Here is an 18,517-nt window from a genome sequence, read left to right as displayed (position 1 = left end):
GTTCAAGTTCTTAACACACCACTTTAGAATTAGTAGATTCTCAACATTATTCAGGCATTTGGGGGCAAGCAAGGGACCGAGTCCCTCTGAAGGAATAAGTAGGACTCATTTGTACTGGCATATTAATTGTGTGTATGCAAATGCATGATGCTAGGATATTTGAAAGAAAATTCTCTTAAGTGGTTAAACAGGCCTTTATATAATCTTGTTTACAGGATTAATTTATTTAGCAAACTCTTTTTCATAGCTAGCACAAGGGCAAACTTCAGTCCCGCTACCTTCTGAATCATCACAGTGTCCATATTTGTGGGGGTCCAAATTAATGAGTTTTACAGAGCAGATTGTTGAGCTGTCAAGCCTGCAACACTGACAGTGGTAATGCAGGGCTTTTTAATCTCGGAGAATAAATGAAGTTTTCCTAGATGGTAGCTGATCTACAAGATATTTGTATTTCATACTGCTAATAAATGTTCATTAAAACATGTTTCATTATTAATTATACAGACTAGCATTCAGAGCTCAGTAAATTGTATCCCCATTATAATAAACGTATTTAATTACAGAAGTTCAGTAGTAAAGCTTATTTTTGTAAAGCCGTTTTATTAGGTATGTCATATGGTTTAAAAACCACAGAGGCAGACCTCACAACGCATGAAGGTTGTTTAAACATGTCGGAGCGGAGATTACTATATTACTAGGTGACAACTGACCTCAAATTTACAATTACCACTTTTATTTTACTATATCTCGCATTAGTCTTAGAGCATGATGAACTGGCCACTGGTATTGAATACAAGGTGGGCGTCACCCATTTTGGATCTCTTTCACTGACACATCATCCGCAGTTATCTGTGGCTTTATCTTGGCCACACATTATTAAGAAGCAGTGTCATCCCTGTCCAGAATGGGAATTACACTGGGGTGTCTGAATGCTTCTACACTGTTCTAAGGAATGAACTCTTTTTATCTATTATTTTTAATTTTTTTATAAACATATAATGTATTATTAGCCCCAGGGGTACAGGTCTGTGAATCGCCAGGTTTACACACTTCACAGCACTCACCATAGCACATACCCTCCCCAATGTCTATAACCCCACACCCCTCTCCCTCCCCCCTCCTCCCCGGCAATCCTCAGTTTGTTTTGTGAGATTAAGAGTCTCTTATGGTTTGTCTCCCTCCTGATCCCATCTTGTTTCATTTATTCTTTTCCTACCCCCCAAACCCCCCACGTTGCACCTCCACTTCCTCATATCAGGGAGATTATATGATAGTTGTCTTTCTCTGATTGACTTATTTCACTAAGCATGATACCTTCTAGTTCCATCCCTGTTGTCGCAAATGGCAAGATTTCATTTCTTTTGATGGCTGCATAGTATTCCATGGTATATATATATAACACATCTTCTTTATCCATTCATCTGTTGATGGACATCTAGGTTCTTTCCATAGTTTGGCTATTGTGGACATTGCTGCTATAAAGAGAAATGGACTCTTGAAGTGAAACGTACTATACACCCAATACACTTGAGGTTTACTTACACATGACAATTTCATGCTGGGGGAGGGGATCCATGTTGAGCTCGAAGAAAATGAGCCCCCACAAGTTTAAAGCAGTGGCCCTCAATTACACAGCAAAATTAGGCAAGCAGATGAGGACAAAAGAAGCAGGGAGAGGCCGCAGTGTGTACTGTGCTGAGGAGCTTCAGAGAGTCAAGGAATTAAACCTTGTCTCTGCAAGCTGCAATCCTGTGCCGGTGGTCAAACTATTCCACCTCGAGATCCAGTTTTCTTACACGTAGGTAGTCAAGTCCTATCTGCCTCGCTGGCCTGGTGTCCGCAAAAGACTCACTGTGGGATCTGGCACCCAAGAAACCTCAAATTGTGTTCATTCCCTCATTTGCCCCTAGAAACTGCATTTTTCACCTTCTGCTTTCCACTGGCTCTCAGCTGCTGCTTCTCGTTCTCACTGAGACTGTGTTCTAGGTTTCTTATTGGTTCCTGCACGATAGTCTACAGAGGGGTCCTGTTGGCAGTGTTTTGGCATATTAGGAAGAACTGCCTGGGGAGAGAGAGAATCCCCCACCTCTGAGGAGACTCTCAGCAGGACCCGAAGCCATGTCAGAGAATATTTAGAAAAGAGGCTGATAAATAAGTGAAAACTTTGAACTTAGATGATTTCTTTCTTTTTTTTTTTAAGATTTTATTTATTTATTTGACAGAGAGATCACAAGTAGGCAGAGAGGCAGGCAGAGAGAGAGGGGAAGCAGGCCTCCTGCTGCGCAGGGAGCCCCACGTGGAGCTTCAACCCAGGATCCTGAGATCATGACCTGAGCTGAAGGCAGAGGACTAACCCACTCAGTGATTTCTAACTTTCCTTCATAATGGCGGTTCTATGATAACATTTCCTTGGCATCTAGAGTTAAGAGGGAACATTTGATAAAATTTGGTCTGACCAACTAACTTACACAGGATGCCTCCTTTGCCTCGTAGTTCCTATGGCTATATGCATGCCAGATACACAGGCCCTAAAACTGAACAAAATCTCATTGTAGAACTGAGGGACCTTAGAGACCTGCAGAGGTGGAGTGACTCGTCCAGGTTCCTACAAACTTACTGGCAGAACATGGAATCAATCATCGTTGCATGCTTATTTTTTGAGCAAGCATGAAGCTGGATTATCTATTGGTCCTAGAGGCGCATACTGAATATTTAATTGCTATTTTTTAAGCCTGATCTTATCCAGACCTCAGTGTTTCATTCTTTGCATCATCTCGCACGTGAGAATTCACAGAGTATGAGTGTGCACGTGGGTATTTGACAGATTTTTGGACTTTCCTGGGAAGACTTTCTTACTTTTTTTTAGGTCAAGTTTTTCACACTTGCTTTCAGCTTGTGGAGAAATTAAAATGTGGTTTTTCTCTCTCTGAGCACCATATAAGCAAAGCAACATAAAAACAAAGAGTGTCTTCTTTCAATAAAGCTACCTCACCCTTGCCAAAATGCTATCTTGAGTTTCTATACCATAAACAAAAGTATATTTACCACAAGCTTTGAGATTCCTCCCCGTCCCCTTTTTTTTTTTCCTGGTTTGGCTGCAAGGAGGAGTCACTTCCATTTGTAATCTGTGGCTGTGAGTGGCTTGCTTCAGACACAGTAGAGATAATTAGCAAGGATAAGTATCCAACAAGAGGATTAGGCATTCATATGGGTAAGAATAACATCTGCAGTGACATGATAAAAATGATACAGACCATTAAATCGCATACATCAGGGCATAAACTGATCACCAGCTGAGGTCAGAAAGAAATCTCCCCTCCTGGTATAATATTGTAGAATTAAGCAAATTTGGGGGTTTTATGCTGTATTTTAGAACATCCGTTACCATCTAGCCTCAAAAACAAACTCCTGGTCCTTGATCGTCTTCTTTTCAGCATTTCCAGTGACCTGAAACACTCAAGGTTTACACTGAAATCCATGCTGCTCTTATTACCATAGACATCCCAACACGTGCCCCCAAGGGCTTCATGCTTCTGTCACTCCCGTGAATAGCGGCATGGTGCTTTCCTCTCTCTTGTGCTTGTCCTCTTTATGGTCAATAACATTCATTAAGGAAATGGATGGTCAAAATTTGATGTGTAAGCTGGGGATTAGAGTTGGTGTAAGTTTCAAAACTGAAACTCAAATTTGCTTTTAATCATTTCCTTCATTCATAAGGTCTCCAATACAATTACTAAAATATGAATGTATTAATCATTTAATGATGACCCACTATGTGGCACACATTGTTCTAGGTGCAAAAAATTAAGTAGCAGATAAAAAAAAAATAAATTGTTTGCCTTGAAAAGAAAACAGACAATTACAGGACAAAAGAAAGACAGATATTTAGAAAACATGAACAGCACTAGAGCCAACTAGACCTAACAGATTTCCACAGAATAACCTCACCCAACAATAGCAGAATATAGTCTTCTCAATGCACGTGTACACACCCTCCAAGACAGGCCATATGCCAAGCCTGAAAATAAACCTCAATATATTTAAAAGGATAGAACTAATACAAAAAATCTCTGAGCACAATGGACTAAAATTAGAAATTAATAACAGAAAGAAATTGGAAAGTTGTAAATACTTAGGAATTCAATAACACATTCCTAAAAGACTAATAGTCAAAGGAAAAACCAAATACATTGCAATCACCAAGACAGTATGGTACTGGCACAAAAACAGACACATAGTCCAGTGGAACAGAATAGAGAGCACAGATAAGGACCCTCAATGCTATGGCCAAATAATCTTCAGCAAAGCAGGAAAAAAAAAAAATACAGTGGAAAAAAGACAGTCTCTTCAATAAATGGTACTGGGAAAATTGGACAACTATGTATAGAAGAATGAAACTCGACCGTTCTCTTACATCATACACAAAGATAAACTCGAAATGGATAAAAGACCTCAACATGAGGCAGGAATCTATCAAAATCCTAGAGGAGAATATAGGCAATACGTCCCCATAGTAACCTCTTTGACATTGGCCACAGCAACTTCTTTCAAGACATGTCTCCAAAGGCAAAGGAAACAAAAGCAAAAATGAACTTTCAGGACTTCACCAAGATCAAAAGCTTCTGCACAGCAAAGGAAACAGTCAACAAAACAAAGAAGTAACCCACGGAATGGGAGAAGATATTCGCAACTGACACTACAGACAAAGGGCTGATATCTAAGATCTATAAAGAACTCCTCAAACTCAACACTCAAAAAACAGAAAATCATGCCAAAAAATGGGCAGAAGACATGAACAGACACTTCTCCAAAGAAGACATACAAATGGCTAACAGACACATGAAAAATGTTCATCATCATTAGCCATCAGGGAGATTCAGATCAAAACCACATTGAGATACCACCTTACACCAGTCAGAATGGCCAAAATCAACAAGACAGTAAACAACAAGTGTTGGAGAGGATGTGGAGAAAGGGGAACCCTCTTACACTGTTGGTGGGAATGCAAGTTGGTGCAGCTGCTTTGGAGAACAGTGTGGAGATTTCTTAAGAAATTAAAAATAGGGGCGCCTGGGTGGCTCAGTGGGTTAAAGCCTCTGCCTTCGGCTCAGGTCATGATCCCAGAGTCCTGGGATCGAGCCCCGCATCGGGCTCTCTGCTCGGCAGGGAGCCTGCTTCCTCCTCTCTCTGCCTGCCTCTCTGCCTACTTGTGATCTCTCTCTGTCTGTCAAATAAATAAATAAAATCTTAAAAAAAAAAGAAAAGAAATTAAAAATAGAGATACCCTATGACCCTGCAATTGCACTACTAGGTATTTACCCCAAAGATACAGATGGAGTGAAAAGAAGGGCCATCTGTACCCCAATGTTCATAGCAGCAATGGCCATAGTCACCAAACTGTGGAAAGAACCAAGATGTCCTTCAACAGACAAATAGACAAAATAGATATGGTCCATATATACAATGGAATATTATGCCTCCATCAGAAAGGGTTAATACCCAACTTTTGTATCAACATGGAGGGGACTGGAGGAGATTATGCTCAGTGAAATAAGTCAGGCAGAGAGAGTCAATTGTCATATGGTTTTACTTACTTGTGGAGCATAAGAAATAACATGGAGGACATTGAGAGGTGGCGAGAAGATAGTTGGGGAAAATCAGAGGAGGAGACAAACCATGAGAGACTGTGGACTCTGAGAATCAAACTGAGGGTTTTGGAGGGGACAGGTGTGGGGGGTTGGGTAGCCTGGTGGTGGGTATTAAGGAGGGCACATACTGCATGGAGCACTGGGTGTGGTGCATAAACAATGAAATTTGGAACACTGAAAAAAAAATTTTTTTAGGGGCGCCTGGGTGGCTCAGTGGGTTAAAGCCTCTGCCTTCGGCTCAGGTCATGATCCCAGGGTCCTGGGATCGAGCCCCGCATCGGGCTCTCTGCTCAGCAGGGAGCCTGCTTCCTCCTCTCTCTCTCTCTGCCTACTTGTAATTTCTGTCTTTCAAATTAATGAATAAAATCTTTAAAAAAAAAAATTTTTTTTTAACTTTTAAAAAAGAAAATATTTTTAAATGAATGAAAATGAAGACAAAATACCAAAACTATGGGATACAGCCAAAGCAGCTCACACAAGAAAATTTGTAGCTGTAGGTGACTATGTTAAAAAAGAAGGAAGACCTCAAGTAAATAATGTATCTTTCTATCTTAAGACACTGGAAAAATTAGAGTGGTATAAACCTAAAGTAAGCAAATGGAAGGAAATAGTCAAAATTAGAGTGGTATTAATGAAATAGGGAATTGAAAACAACAGAAGAAAGTCAACTAAACCAAAAACTGGTTCTTTGAAAAGATTAACAAAATTGGCAAACCCTTAACTGATTGATCAAACAAAAATGAGACTCATGTTATTAGAATCAGAAATGAAAAGAGACACATTACTACTAGCCTTACAGAAATAGAAAGTGTTGTAAAGGAATGTAAACAATTATATGTCAGCAAATTAGGTAACATAGTTGAAATGGACAAATTCCTGGAAAGACACAAACTACTGAAACTGACTCAAGGACAAATAGACAATTTGGATAGACCAATCAGAAGTAGAGATGAATTATACTATCCACAAAGCAAAGCTCAGGCCCAGGTGACTTCACAGATGAATTCTTCCTAACATTTAAGAAGGATTAATAATAGTTCCTCAAAACTTTTCCAAAAAACAAGAGAAACATTTCCTAATTCTTTCTGTGAAGAGAGTTTAAACCTGATACAAAACTAGACAGAGACATAAAAAATTAAAACACACACACACACACACACACACACACACCAATCCCATATCTCTTAGAATGTGGACTGCAAAATTTTTTTAAACAAAATACTAGCAAACTGATACCAGTAACACACCAAGACAATTATACACCATGTCCAAATAGGATTTATCCCAAGAATGCAAGGTCAGTTTAACATCAGAAAATGCCTTAATGCAATACATCACATCACAAAATAATTTTTAAAACCATAATTTTCTCCCCAGAAGTGGAAAGTATCACTGACAAAATTCAATGACATTTTATGATAAAAAATATGCCATGGACTAGGGAAAAACAGGAACACCTTCAAACTGATAAAGAGATTTTTTTAAAAATCCATCTGACATCCTACTCAATGAGAGAGAGAGAGATGGAGAGAAGCAGAAGGGGCAAAGGGAAAGGGAGGGAGAAAATCTTAAGAAGGCTCCATGCCTGGTGTGGAATCCAACATGGGGTTCAATCTCACATCCCTGAGATTATGACCTGAGCCAAAATCAGGAGTCAGATGCTTAACCGACTAAGCCACCCAGGGACTCCTGAATGCTTTCTTCTTAAGACTGGAACCATAATAAGGATATTTGCTCTTGTCACTTCTATTTTACACCATGTTAGAGAGTCTCACTATGGCAACTGCACAAGAAATATAAGTAAAAATCATCCAGATTGTCAAGGAAAAATTATTGAAGACTTAAATGCAAGAGCCAAACTATAAAACTCTCAGAAGATAAAATACCAAAACAGGCAATGCTATCTAGAAAAAGCAGATTAGTGGTTGTTTGGGGCCGGAGAGGGGAGAATGGGGAAATGGGATGAAAATAGCTAAAGGTACAGTGTATCCTTTGGGCATGATGAAAATGTTCTATAATTGACTGTGGTGATGGTTGTACATATCCATGAATATACTAGAATTGTACACTTTAAATGGATAAATTGAACGGTATATAAAATATTATCTCAATAAATTCTTCTTCTGATTTTAAAAGCAACACATTAATAAAGAACATAATCAGAGGGGGTTGAGTTTTAAAAAGAGTTGGTGATGGAGATGAGTGCCATTGTAGATATGGGGTACAGGGATGACTTTCTCTTACCAGCTTGCAATGAATGAAGCCCTATTTTTAATATATGTTGTTATTGTACTCATAAATACAAGACAGACAATCTCTTCTCATTCCTGTTGATACAGTAAGTGGCTCTTCTGAAGAACCCATACATAGAATTGAGAGAAAAAGAGAATTAGATACTCCTCTAATAATTAAAGATTATCCATAGTGTTCAGTATAATAAAAATAGAACTTATTTATATTGTCAGTTCACCTCCTGCATTTCTTTCTTACAGTCTTTCTTCTCCTATTTCTCATTTTGCTTCTCCACTCCTCCTTTGTATACTACTCCCCTACTCTTTTTCTCTGTATCCACTTCTTTCCTCTGATCTTTTATCCCTCTTTTTCTTCTATTTCACTTTACTGTCTTCATTTTCAGAGTCAAAAAGAAGTGAACATCAAAATAGGACATGCACCCAGGTACCATAAGCCAAGAGTACCCTAATTAACTTACTTGTATTTATTTTTTTCCAGAAAAAGTAATTTAGTGACTTGAATTATCTAGATAGGTTCTTACCTGCTTCCTCACTACATAAAATGCAGTCATAGTTGAGAATCCAGGATTTCCTAACTCAGCACAATTGACATTTTATGCTGGATGATTTTGTGTTGAACAGGGCTGTTCTGCACACTCTAGGATGTTAAAGAGCAACTCTATCCTCTGTGCACTAGACATCAACAGCATGACCATCCCCCAAGTTTAACAATCAATGATATGCCCAGATATTGCCAAATATCTCCAGGAGGCAAAATCACCTCCTGTTGAGAACTACCATAAATTATGCCTGTGAAGAAAGCTCTTTTCTTGATTGGTTCACATTCTTTCTTTGGCATGTCCTTTCTCTCTCCTAAAAGAAAAGTGGGTTTTGGAAAGGACATACTTAAAGCTGAGAGGACCAGGAGGGTGGTTTAGTTTTCATTTTATACTTTTTACAGAGTACAGATCTAATGACCCACTGAACAGGAATGGGAATTTTCACTTCAACAAATTTTAATCATAACCCATATGTGATACTTATGTTCTGTCATCTTTGGCTTCCTGCAAATTCAACAGGATGCATTCCCCGCCCCCCTTTACTTCTTAGCCCCAGTATATATTTTTGAAAGATCAACACATTAAGTGCTTTCCTATTGGATTATAGAGATAGCTGAAATTTAACATTTGAAAGAATTAACACAAATCTGAACAGAGTCTAGCAATAAGCAATTTTGCTTGTATGTCTACTAGACCAGGAGCAGTGGCTTATCTAAAAATAAATTGTAATGTAGCTTAGTCTCTCCAGGACTTTATTCATTGTCTGGCGATCAGTATGTCTGCTTTTCCACCTCCTCTATTCCTATCATCAGGGCAATAAATACTAATTGTGTACCTGTTGTGTATAAGGCACTACACTGGGCACCAAAATTTTTAATAAAAGATGGTAAAGGACAGATTCAGAACAGGCACGAGGCAGCAGGAGAATACAGAAAACAGGTGCCACCTACCCTAGTCTAAAGATTGGAGGAGACGTCAAAGATCAGCTGTCTCCTGCACTTTGTCATGTTGTTTTTGGATCATTGCTTTATAAAACAACCCTGAGCATTGCCGACCAAGAAGATGAGGCTATAAAGCAACCATTTATTTGGGGCCTTAGAGATTGTAATCCAGGAGACACAGAGTCAACCAAAATCAAAACCATACTCGAAATCGCAAGCAGAGAGTGCAAGCTTCTACAAGGTTATTTAGGTAAGTTGTTTTGGAAGAATGATGATTGGTGCTGGCAGAGTTAAACTGACTATCTGAAACAGGATTGACTGTTTAGCTAACACGCCTTACATTATCTCTATTTCTGCGCGAAGATTGCCCTTCAAAGATCATGTCAGGTCTCTAAATGTGGAGTATTCAAATTCGAACACAAAAAACTGTGGATACCAACCAACAGCCAATGACGCCGTGCTCCTTAATACAGCAAGAAAACTAAAGCATCCTTGGAAAGAGTGGAACCGACCTCCATAAAAAGTCAGTATGGGAACTTGGCCACCCACCAGCAGAACATAAACCAGAGTTTCCAGAGAGGCAAATCACTGGTCTTTCTAGAAGCCTCAAAGATGTCCAGCCAAATCCTCCCAGAACTGGGCTAATGTCCAACCCTGAACATCAGCGGCATTTGTGTAAGGACTAGCTATCCCTGAGTGCAACTGTGTAGCTAGGCAAGCAAAATATGCCCTTTGGGGTTGGAGTAGGAAAAGATCAAATGAGTAATATTTCAAACATTTTTTCTTTTGAGTTAAAATGCATGGTTTAAGCCATATTTCAATTATCAGCTTGACATTACTCTTTAAGCAAATGACTAGAGTTAACAAGAGAGCTACTACATTTTGAATACATTGATTTTCTGCTTGGTCTAAACTCTAAATAGCCGATTAGAAAGCTGTGAATCAGACAGACTCAGTGTACCTAATACATCCTGCAATATATTACAAACTGGAAACATTCGGATCTTTGAAGGTGAAATGAATTAAAAGCACATGATTGTTACAACTTCAATATATAAATAGTAACGACATACTAGCTCTTATCTGGCAATTTAAAAAATAGTCCACATTTTGTTATGCACGTCAACCTAATGCATAAAACTACTGAGCTTAAAGGTATAAAGAAACACAGATTTATTTTTCAAAAATGACTGTGAAATGAAATGAATACTTAATTGAACAGTTTCCAGTTACAGAATATGCTGATGTTGCCCTCCATTATTTTCATAAGCAGCAGGATATTTCCGCCGCTGTATCTCTCACTTCTATCTTGGCATGACACTCTGGTTGTCCACATTTAGCCTGAGCCCCCATTTTATCGATCACAGGAATATCTCATCAGCTTAAATAGTATTCTTTGAATTAAGAATTAGTTGTCTTTGCTTAGCTCTACTCCCAGCACTGACAGTGTGACCTTGGGAAATGGCTTCACCTCTCAGTATCCCGAGTTTCTCTATCTATAAAATTATATTAATGAAATGATAGCACACACCTTGTCATTGAGAAGGGTAAAAGGTGATTATAACAGCACAAGCTTGTTGTTGCAATTATAATGTCAGGAAAAGAATCCGTGTAATGTTTCTAAGCCCTCCTTACAAACACTAAAAAGTATATTTCACTATATTTGGGGTTCTGAAATTTAAACACTATAATAGAATTGAGAAAGTGGAAGGAGACTTTATCTATTTGATGTGATTATTTAGCATATAAATTGCATTTATTGATGCAAAGCACCGCCCAGTAATTTTTCCAAGATGTTTTCCTCATACAAATCCAGGTATCAGATGGTCTTTGAGCTAAGAAAACTCAAGCATGGACGATTTTAAGGCTAGCACAGTGGATAGCAGCATACAAACATGGAAGCAAATCTAGAAGGAATATTTGCACCTTCAGCTGCCTTGGAGGGAAAGACAATGTAAGTCTTGTGTAGACTCTGACTTTACCCTTACCTCTACATTTACCTTTACTGACTTTTACCCTGCTCCTGGCAAACCTTCCACTGCCTGTCAAATTTAATGGCTTTATGCCACCATCTTATTTCTAGAAGAGCCAGGGGAATTTTTTCTCCCATCCAATTTCCCAGGCAGGCTCAAGATCTCCTAATGTATTGTCCCTTCTCCATACTTCAATACAACTCGTGGCTCCAGTTCCAGGAATCCAAAATCGTGTTGAGGTTTTATTGATAAAAACAAAACAAAGCAATGATACATGACCCGTCTCATGGTTCATTTGCAATAGATCTATTTGAAATAGATCAACAACTTATAAACAAGATTTCAGAATCGGGGCGGGGTGGGAGGGAGGACAGGGTGGAGAAGAGCAGCTCACTGGATAATTCCCTGTCACTTAAAATCATTCTACCTACGCAGTCAGTCATGAATTGAGGTCAGCTATGATACTGTGTCGCTGGAAAAGTGAGACGAAGCTCAGCCCAGTCCACTTGGCCAGGCTCCACTTCAGGAATTAGCCATATTTTGCTTAGTTGTGTTATATTTAATGCCTTTTGTTTCAAAGATAGAGAAAGTTTGGAGAATACAGCAATGAAAGCGACCAAATGAAGGAAAATATTTTCTTTGAGGGCATCGTATAATCAGGTTTTTCAGTCTGTAAAAATCAAAGCTGAATAGACTCAAAGTCTACAAGTCTATAAAATTGAAAAGAATAGAGAGAGGATTGAGATAGACTTATTCATCAAATTCCAGAACAAAGGGCCCCCTTTGAAGCTTGAAAAAGGAGGATTTAGGGTAAATGGAAAGAACTATTTTTTAACACAGTGGGGGATAAACTTATGGAACTCATTATCCCAACTACTGCTATTCATTAAAAATGTAAATAGATACAGAGACAAAAATTCGTTTCTGAATAAAGATCAGTAATGGGTTACTAAGGAATGTTCAGGTTTACTTTAATGGTTGGGAACTTCTGCATTATTGTCATCCATACCTGGTTTTAAGTTCTAGCACAGCCCTTATGGAGAGACGACTTAACCTTCAAAGTCCCCGTTTGCATTGTGCCATAGAGATAGCAACAGTACTTACGTTTTAGGGTTGTTAGAATGAAGAAATGTGGTGAAGCATGTTAATCTCAAGGTAGCATGTGATGATGATGAAGATAAAGGAAATGAAGAAGAGGAAGTTGAAGACAAAGAAGAAGACAAAGCAGAGAACGAAGAAGAAGGAGGAGGAAGGAGAAGGGGAGAGGGAGCAAGTGGGGAAGAAGAAGAAGGATGATAAAAATCTTTCCAGGTTGATGTATTGCCAATCTCAGCTAAATATTTCTGACATTTGAAGGACAGTCCCACCCAACACTGAGTTACGTTGTTCAGAATGCAAATAGGGTTCCATTTCTTAAATGGAACATGGATTTAGACCATAGATCTGCATTGAGAAGAACTATTCCAGGCTTAATTCCCTTAATTATAAGTTACTAAGGTCTATTGACGTAAAAACACAAACAAATGCATACGTGTATATCCAGACACATGTGGACACAAAAACACAATTCAGCTCTGATCCAATGAGTCTTTAATTTAGTAAGAAATATATAGTTTTCTAAGTTGATTTGACAAAAAAACTGAGTGATTTTTGTTTATAAATATAGGCTAATTTTCAGTATATACTAAGACCAGAAGTGTTTTCCTCTTTGAATTGTGTTTTTATCCTCCTCCTGAAAATCCAGAAAACAGTGAGTGGGAAGAAAGTAATTCCATATTGACCACTTGAAAATAGATCTCTGTGCACACCCAACTTATATCTGTACCCCCATGTTCACTATAGCTTACTCTCAATAGCAAAGATAAAGCAACCTAAGTGTCAGTCAACAGGAGAATGGATGAAGAAAATGTTGTATATGCAATATTATTAGCCATGGGAAAAAGAAAATCTTGCCACTTGCAACAACTTGGATGAACGTTAAGGGCATTATGCTACGTCAAATAAGTCAGCTAGAGAAAAACAAATACTGCATGATATCAGTTATATGTGGAGTCCAAAAAAGACTGAACCTGGAGAAACAGAGAGTAGAATGATGGTTACCAGGGGCTGGGGTGTGGGGGGAGTGGAGAGATATTGGTCAACGGGTATACACTGCTCATTACAAGAGTAATAAATGCAGCATGGTGATTACTAATAACACTGATTCATATATTTGAACATTGCTAAGATAATAGGTCTTAAATGTTCTCACTATAAGAAAAGGAAATGCTAATTACGTGATGAGAGGGAGGTGTTCGTTAAGACTACAGTGGTAATCATTTTGCAAATATATAATGCAGGAAATCAACACATTGTACACTTTAAACTAACACAATGTTGTATGTCAATTCTATCTCGGTAAAGCTGGGGAGGAAAAATGGAATTTGAGCCAAACACTTTCCTTCACTTCCTTCAGCCCTTCCCAAGAACGGTCTGAAATGAAGTATATACTATCTCCAAAATTCTCCTCACTGATCATGTTTTGCCATCCACAGATTTCTTCTTTTTAATTTTATAAGTTCTTATTTTTTTTCCTCATCTAGCACACAGCCCTCTTTTGAAAATATACTTCTTTTCCCTTTCACCCACTACAGAACCATCTCTAAATGCCACCATTCTTTCCTAACATTCATCAAAAAGACTCATGTGAGAAGCCAGCCCTATGCATGTGTGCGTACATGCGTACACACACACACACACACACACACACGCAGTCTCTCTTCTCCGGAACACACATCTCTAACTCAATGTTGTGGCACCTTCACACTTCAGGCAGAGGTCTGGAGCTCAGTCTGCATAGCTCTTATCTGTCCTGCACAGGAGGAGGCAAAGGGGTCTGGGGGCAATGAAGAGAGAATATTTGTTGCAGTTCAAAGCAAGCCGTGTTTTTTGTTTTTTTTTTCCCTTTCTCTCTCTCTCTTTTTTTCTCCTTCCAAGATAAATAGAAGTAGAAAGGACAAGTAGTCTTGATTAGCATTTAAAATGTTGTCAATTTTTAATGAAAGCGTAACCTCAAACCATCAACTTCACACAAACTGGAGACAAGGTTGCAAACCGAATGTTAATATATTTGGCACACTTTCTCACACTTGTCCTTCCGTGAACTTTTCTTGTTGCTAATTTGTTATGTCAGCCCATATTAGTAGGTTTCAAAAGTCCAAACTGGCAAGTGTGGTGACCCAAAGAGAACCAGTCTTCGGAAGATCTTTAAATCGCACAGGAGTTGGGCAGTTTATTAGCTGTGTACCTATAGTCCTACAGACATGACTGTACTCGCTTGGAGGACTTGCCAAGTTTCAGGAGTAATCTTCAGCGTCTTTCCAACTCTGTTTCTGAATGTGACATTTTTATTCATGAAATAAATGCTTGCCAGTCACTCAATAACATTCATTGCATGCAAACAATATATTTGTTCTACCCTTTATTGATAAAGCCCAAAATAGCAAAGGCATGCAGGATACAATGATTTCCCTCAGGGAACTTACATTTTTAATAGCAAACAAGAAAACAAATATGAAAAGGACATAAGAACACTGAGAAAAATATACAAATAAGTATGAAAAAAATCACAAGCACATTTCTGAAGGGAATTAATAATGGCGTTTGTTAAGGTCCATATATGATGGAGTGCATACTGGAATGGCTCTCTCAGAACGACCGGGGCTTCATGAGCTAGTACACACAGCCTATGCTCTCCCACCATTAATTTACTTAGAGAAAGCCTAGTAATAAAACACATATATCAGGTTATCTCTGATAGCAGCACAAAATGGAGAGGGGAAACAATGAGCCACATTACACAAAAAAACACGAGATATTTGACCTTTGAGAGCTTTGCTTGGATCTTATTTAAAAGTCAAGAAGGCAGTCAAACTAGTTTCCACTTTAGAAGGATTAAAAAAATATATTTATTGTTTAGGTCACCTCAGGTTTACTGTTCTCTCTCCCTCTCTCCATTTCATTCTCTCTCTCTCTTTGAATTCACGCTTTGTATGAACTAGAGTGCTGTCGTAGAGTCCACTTATAGCAAGCTGTATGTGAATTCTATAAAACAGGTAGATTTAGGGGCACCTGGGTGGCTCAGTGGGTTAAAGCCTCTACCTTCGGCTCAGGTCATGATCCCAGGGTCCTGGGATCGAGCCCCACATTGGACTTTCTGTTCCGCGGAGAGCCTGCTTCCTCCTCTCTCTGCCAGCCTCTCTGTCTACTTGTGATCTCTGTCTGTCAAATAAATAAATAAAATCTTAAAAAAAAAAAAAAAAACAGGTAGATTTAGTCAGAAAGGTCGTCAAACACAAGATGTAACTCATTCCAGTATTTTCCTAGGGAAGGTCACATTTCCAGGTTTTCACAGGGAATGGGGATTGAGTAATACTACTTTCCTCGGGTGCCTGGCACGCTACTTTGTCTTGTTGATTCTAAGCAGACCTACAGATACTAGTTTAGCTGATGTAGTACATGCTCATTTGTTTTGTGGCTCTTCCTGGGCAAATAGGCACAGACTCCCCTCCCTGAGTCGCTATTCTTTTCAAATGCTTCCACCATCTTTTGGGTGGAATATATACGCTGGAGAAAGTTTTTCCATTGTTGTCACAGGAGAGTGTCTATTAGTGACTCATGTTAAAATGAAAACATCTTGTCAAAAATAGAACTTAATGAGCTCTGCATTTTATTATGAATTGAAATATGCAAATCAGTAGAAAGGAAATCAAAGGTGGAGGCTGTTAACATTATAATGTGCCCCTAGCACACTTTAAAAATAACAATCTCTTAAAAGTATACAGTCACAAAGGCAATCCAGATAAGCTTACAATAAAAATAAGCACATTTATATTGTCATTTCCTGGCTTCCATATTTAAATCTAAAGTGTTAATGTTGTATTAAGTGTCTAGGTTGATTTAGGCAGAAACACACACACACACCCACACACACATCTTTATTAAAAAGAGGAATTGCACAAGAAGATTTGATGGAAGAATTAAAACTAAAGGTCATGAAATTTGATCATCTCCATATTTAAGGTTACTCTAAGTACTCTGCAAATAACAAGGTGCTTTAATGCCGTGCCTGCACTTTCGTCTCATTTAATATGAAACCCGTGAAAGATTGTTCCTGAAGTCATTATCTTCAACTGTTGAGAGCATAGATCATGACTAAGTGACTGAAGTGGCGTGGGAACTCTCAATGGGATCCTGTTCAGGATCTGATATATGTCTCTTGGTATCCATCAAACTCAAATGATGTGCAAAAGAAAAGAAAGGCAGAACTTTCATTTTTTTAAAAGTTTCCGTCCTGCTTATGAAATGCGGGACCAAGGTAAGTGGGGAAACTGATGCTCAAGAAAATTAAAATATAATTTTAAAAAGTCACGTGGGAGAATTTTTCAATATTCCTGTGAGAAAATGGCATCTGGCTTCTTCAGAAAGATGCACGTTGCAAAATTTTGAAAGAGTAAAAGGTTTAATGAATCATACCTTACTTCCTGTCGGCAAAAGTTGATGAATTTCTTTAACGAGTTTGTTCTGAATACCTGACAATCTTATACACGGACACAGAAGAGTCTGTCATAAAATAATCTTGACTTTAAGGAAAGAGGTAGCTGATTTGAGTGATCAGGGATGGCATCATGGATGAGGAGGCATCCCAAGGTGAAAGAATCACATCAGTAAATCCACAAAAGGGGAGACGAGGAGGCTTGGTTCGAATACATGGAGATTATCATCTAGGAGAAAATGGTGTGTGTCTGAAAAAAGCTGGGGCTGCTTTAGCTTGATGTAGGTGTGACAACACAGATTCAGGTCATTGGAAGCCCACTGAATGTGCTGAGGAAGAGAATGACACCAACCAAAATAGTTTGGAAGAATGACTCTACGGGAAGCAAAATACATGATTAAACTGGGATAGGGAGAAAAAGAGAGCAGGGAAGTTCGATAAAATAATGTAATGTCTGCTGTGGCAAGTTTTAGAAAGACAAAAAGGAGAGCATAAAAAAAAAATCAAAGGAAGACTTCCTAGACAAGTGAGGGATGTTATGGGCAGAAGGGAAAGGTCTCGGTCAGTGTTATTGCAGGTTCCAGTATGGGTAATTGTGAGAATGAGAGATACTTATTTATATCTCTGAAGAGAGGTAGGAGTCTTTCAGGCATTTTCAGTTTGCTTTGAGCATACCATCTGAGCGGAAATGGGCAACAGCTACTCGGAAAGTCAAGCTTGGGTGTTAAATCTAAGATTTCCACCGGAGATTTAGAATACCGTCTCTCCAATAAAGAAGGCAATGGGGTCGAGTTACCGGACAGAGAGCCAGTTCTGAACCTAGGTACTGCTGCTTGCCACTCAGAAATCAATACTTGGGAGACAAGTAAGGGTGGGAAAGGAAAGTTGCTTTATCCAGGTAGTCAGTAACCTGGGAAGATGGTGGACTAACATTTCAAAGACCATATTCCCTGTCCAGGTGAAGCTGGAAAGTTGGAGAGGGGTTAAGAGAGGGAAAAGACAGGGGCTACATGCAAGAGAAGCTGGTGCTCAGGCAGTTAGTTGTAGGTCCACAGGAAACTTACCAGACTTGCTGGCATCAGGGAATGGCTGTTTTTGAATGTGATCAGGCCTTGTTTTCTGGGACGGTTTGGTCCTTCACTCCCCAAGGCCAGTGGTCTGCAAATCTTAAGGAAAGTAAGTTAGTTCTGTTATAGACCAAGGGAGTTAAGTCAGCAAACCAGGAGTTCCGGTGGCAAGCTTGAAGCAAGTTAACCCTTAAGTCCAGTCGGAGTTCTGTTACAGTATTACCACAAAAGGATGAAAACAAAAGGGCTGAGAGAGCAGAGTGTGGTGGGATGAACTGTGCACCCAAAGATAACCACGCCCTAGTCCTTGGAATCAATGAAGGTCACCTTCTCCGCAAAGGGATCTGTAGATCGGATTCAGTTCAGGCTCCGGTGAAGGGGAGATTATCCTATTGGGTGCTAAATGAAGGCACAAGTGCCCTTAGAGAGTAGCAGAAGGAGATTTGCCTGCAGAAGAAGGGAAGCTACCTGACAAGGAAAGCAAAGAATGGAGTGATTGCTGCCACAGGGGCCCGGCAAGGCTGGCAGCCTCTAGAACACGGAAGAATCAAAGAACAGATTCGT

Source organism: Meles meles, chromosome 12, assembly GCF_922984935.1.
Source record: "Meles meles chromosome 12, mMelMel3.1 paternal haplotype, whole genome shotgun sequence".
Lineage (NCBI taxonomy): Eukaryota > Metazoa > Chordata > Mammalia > Carnivora > Mustelidae > Meles > Meles meles.
Note: the sequence above shows the minus strand (reverse complement) of the source record.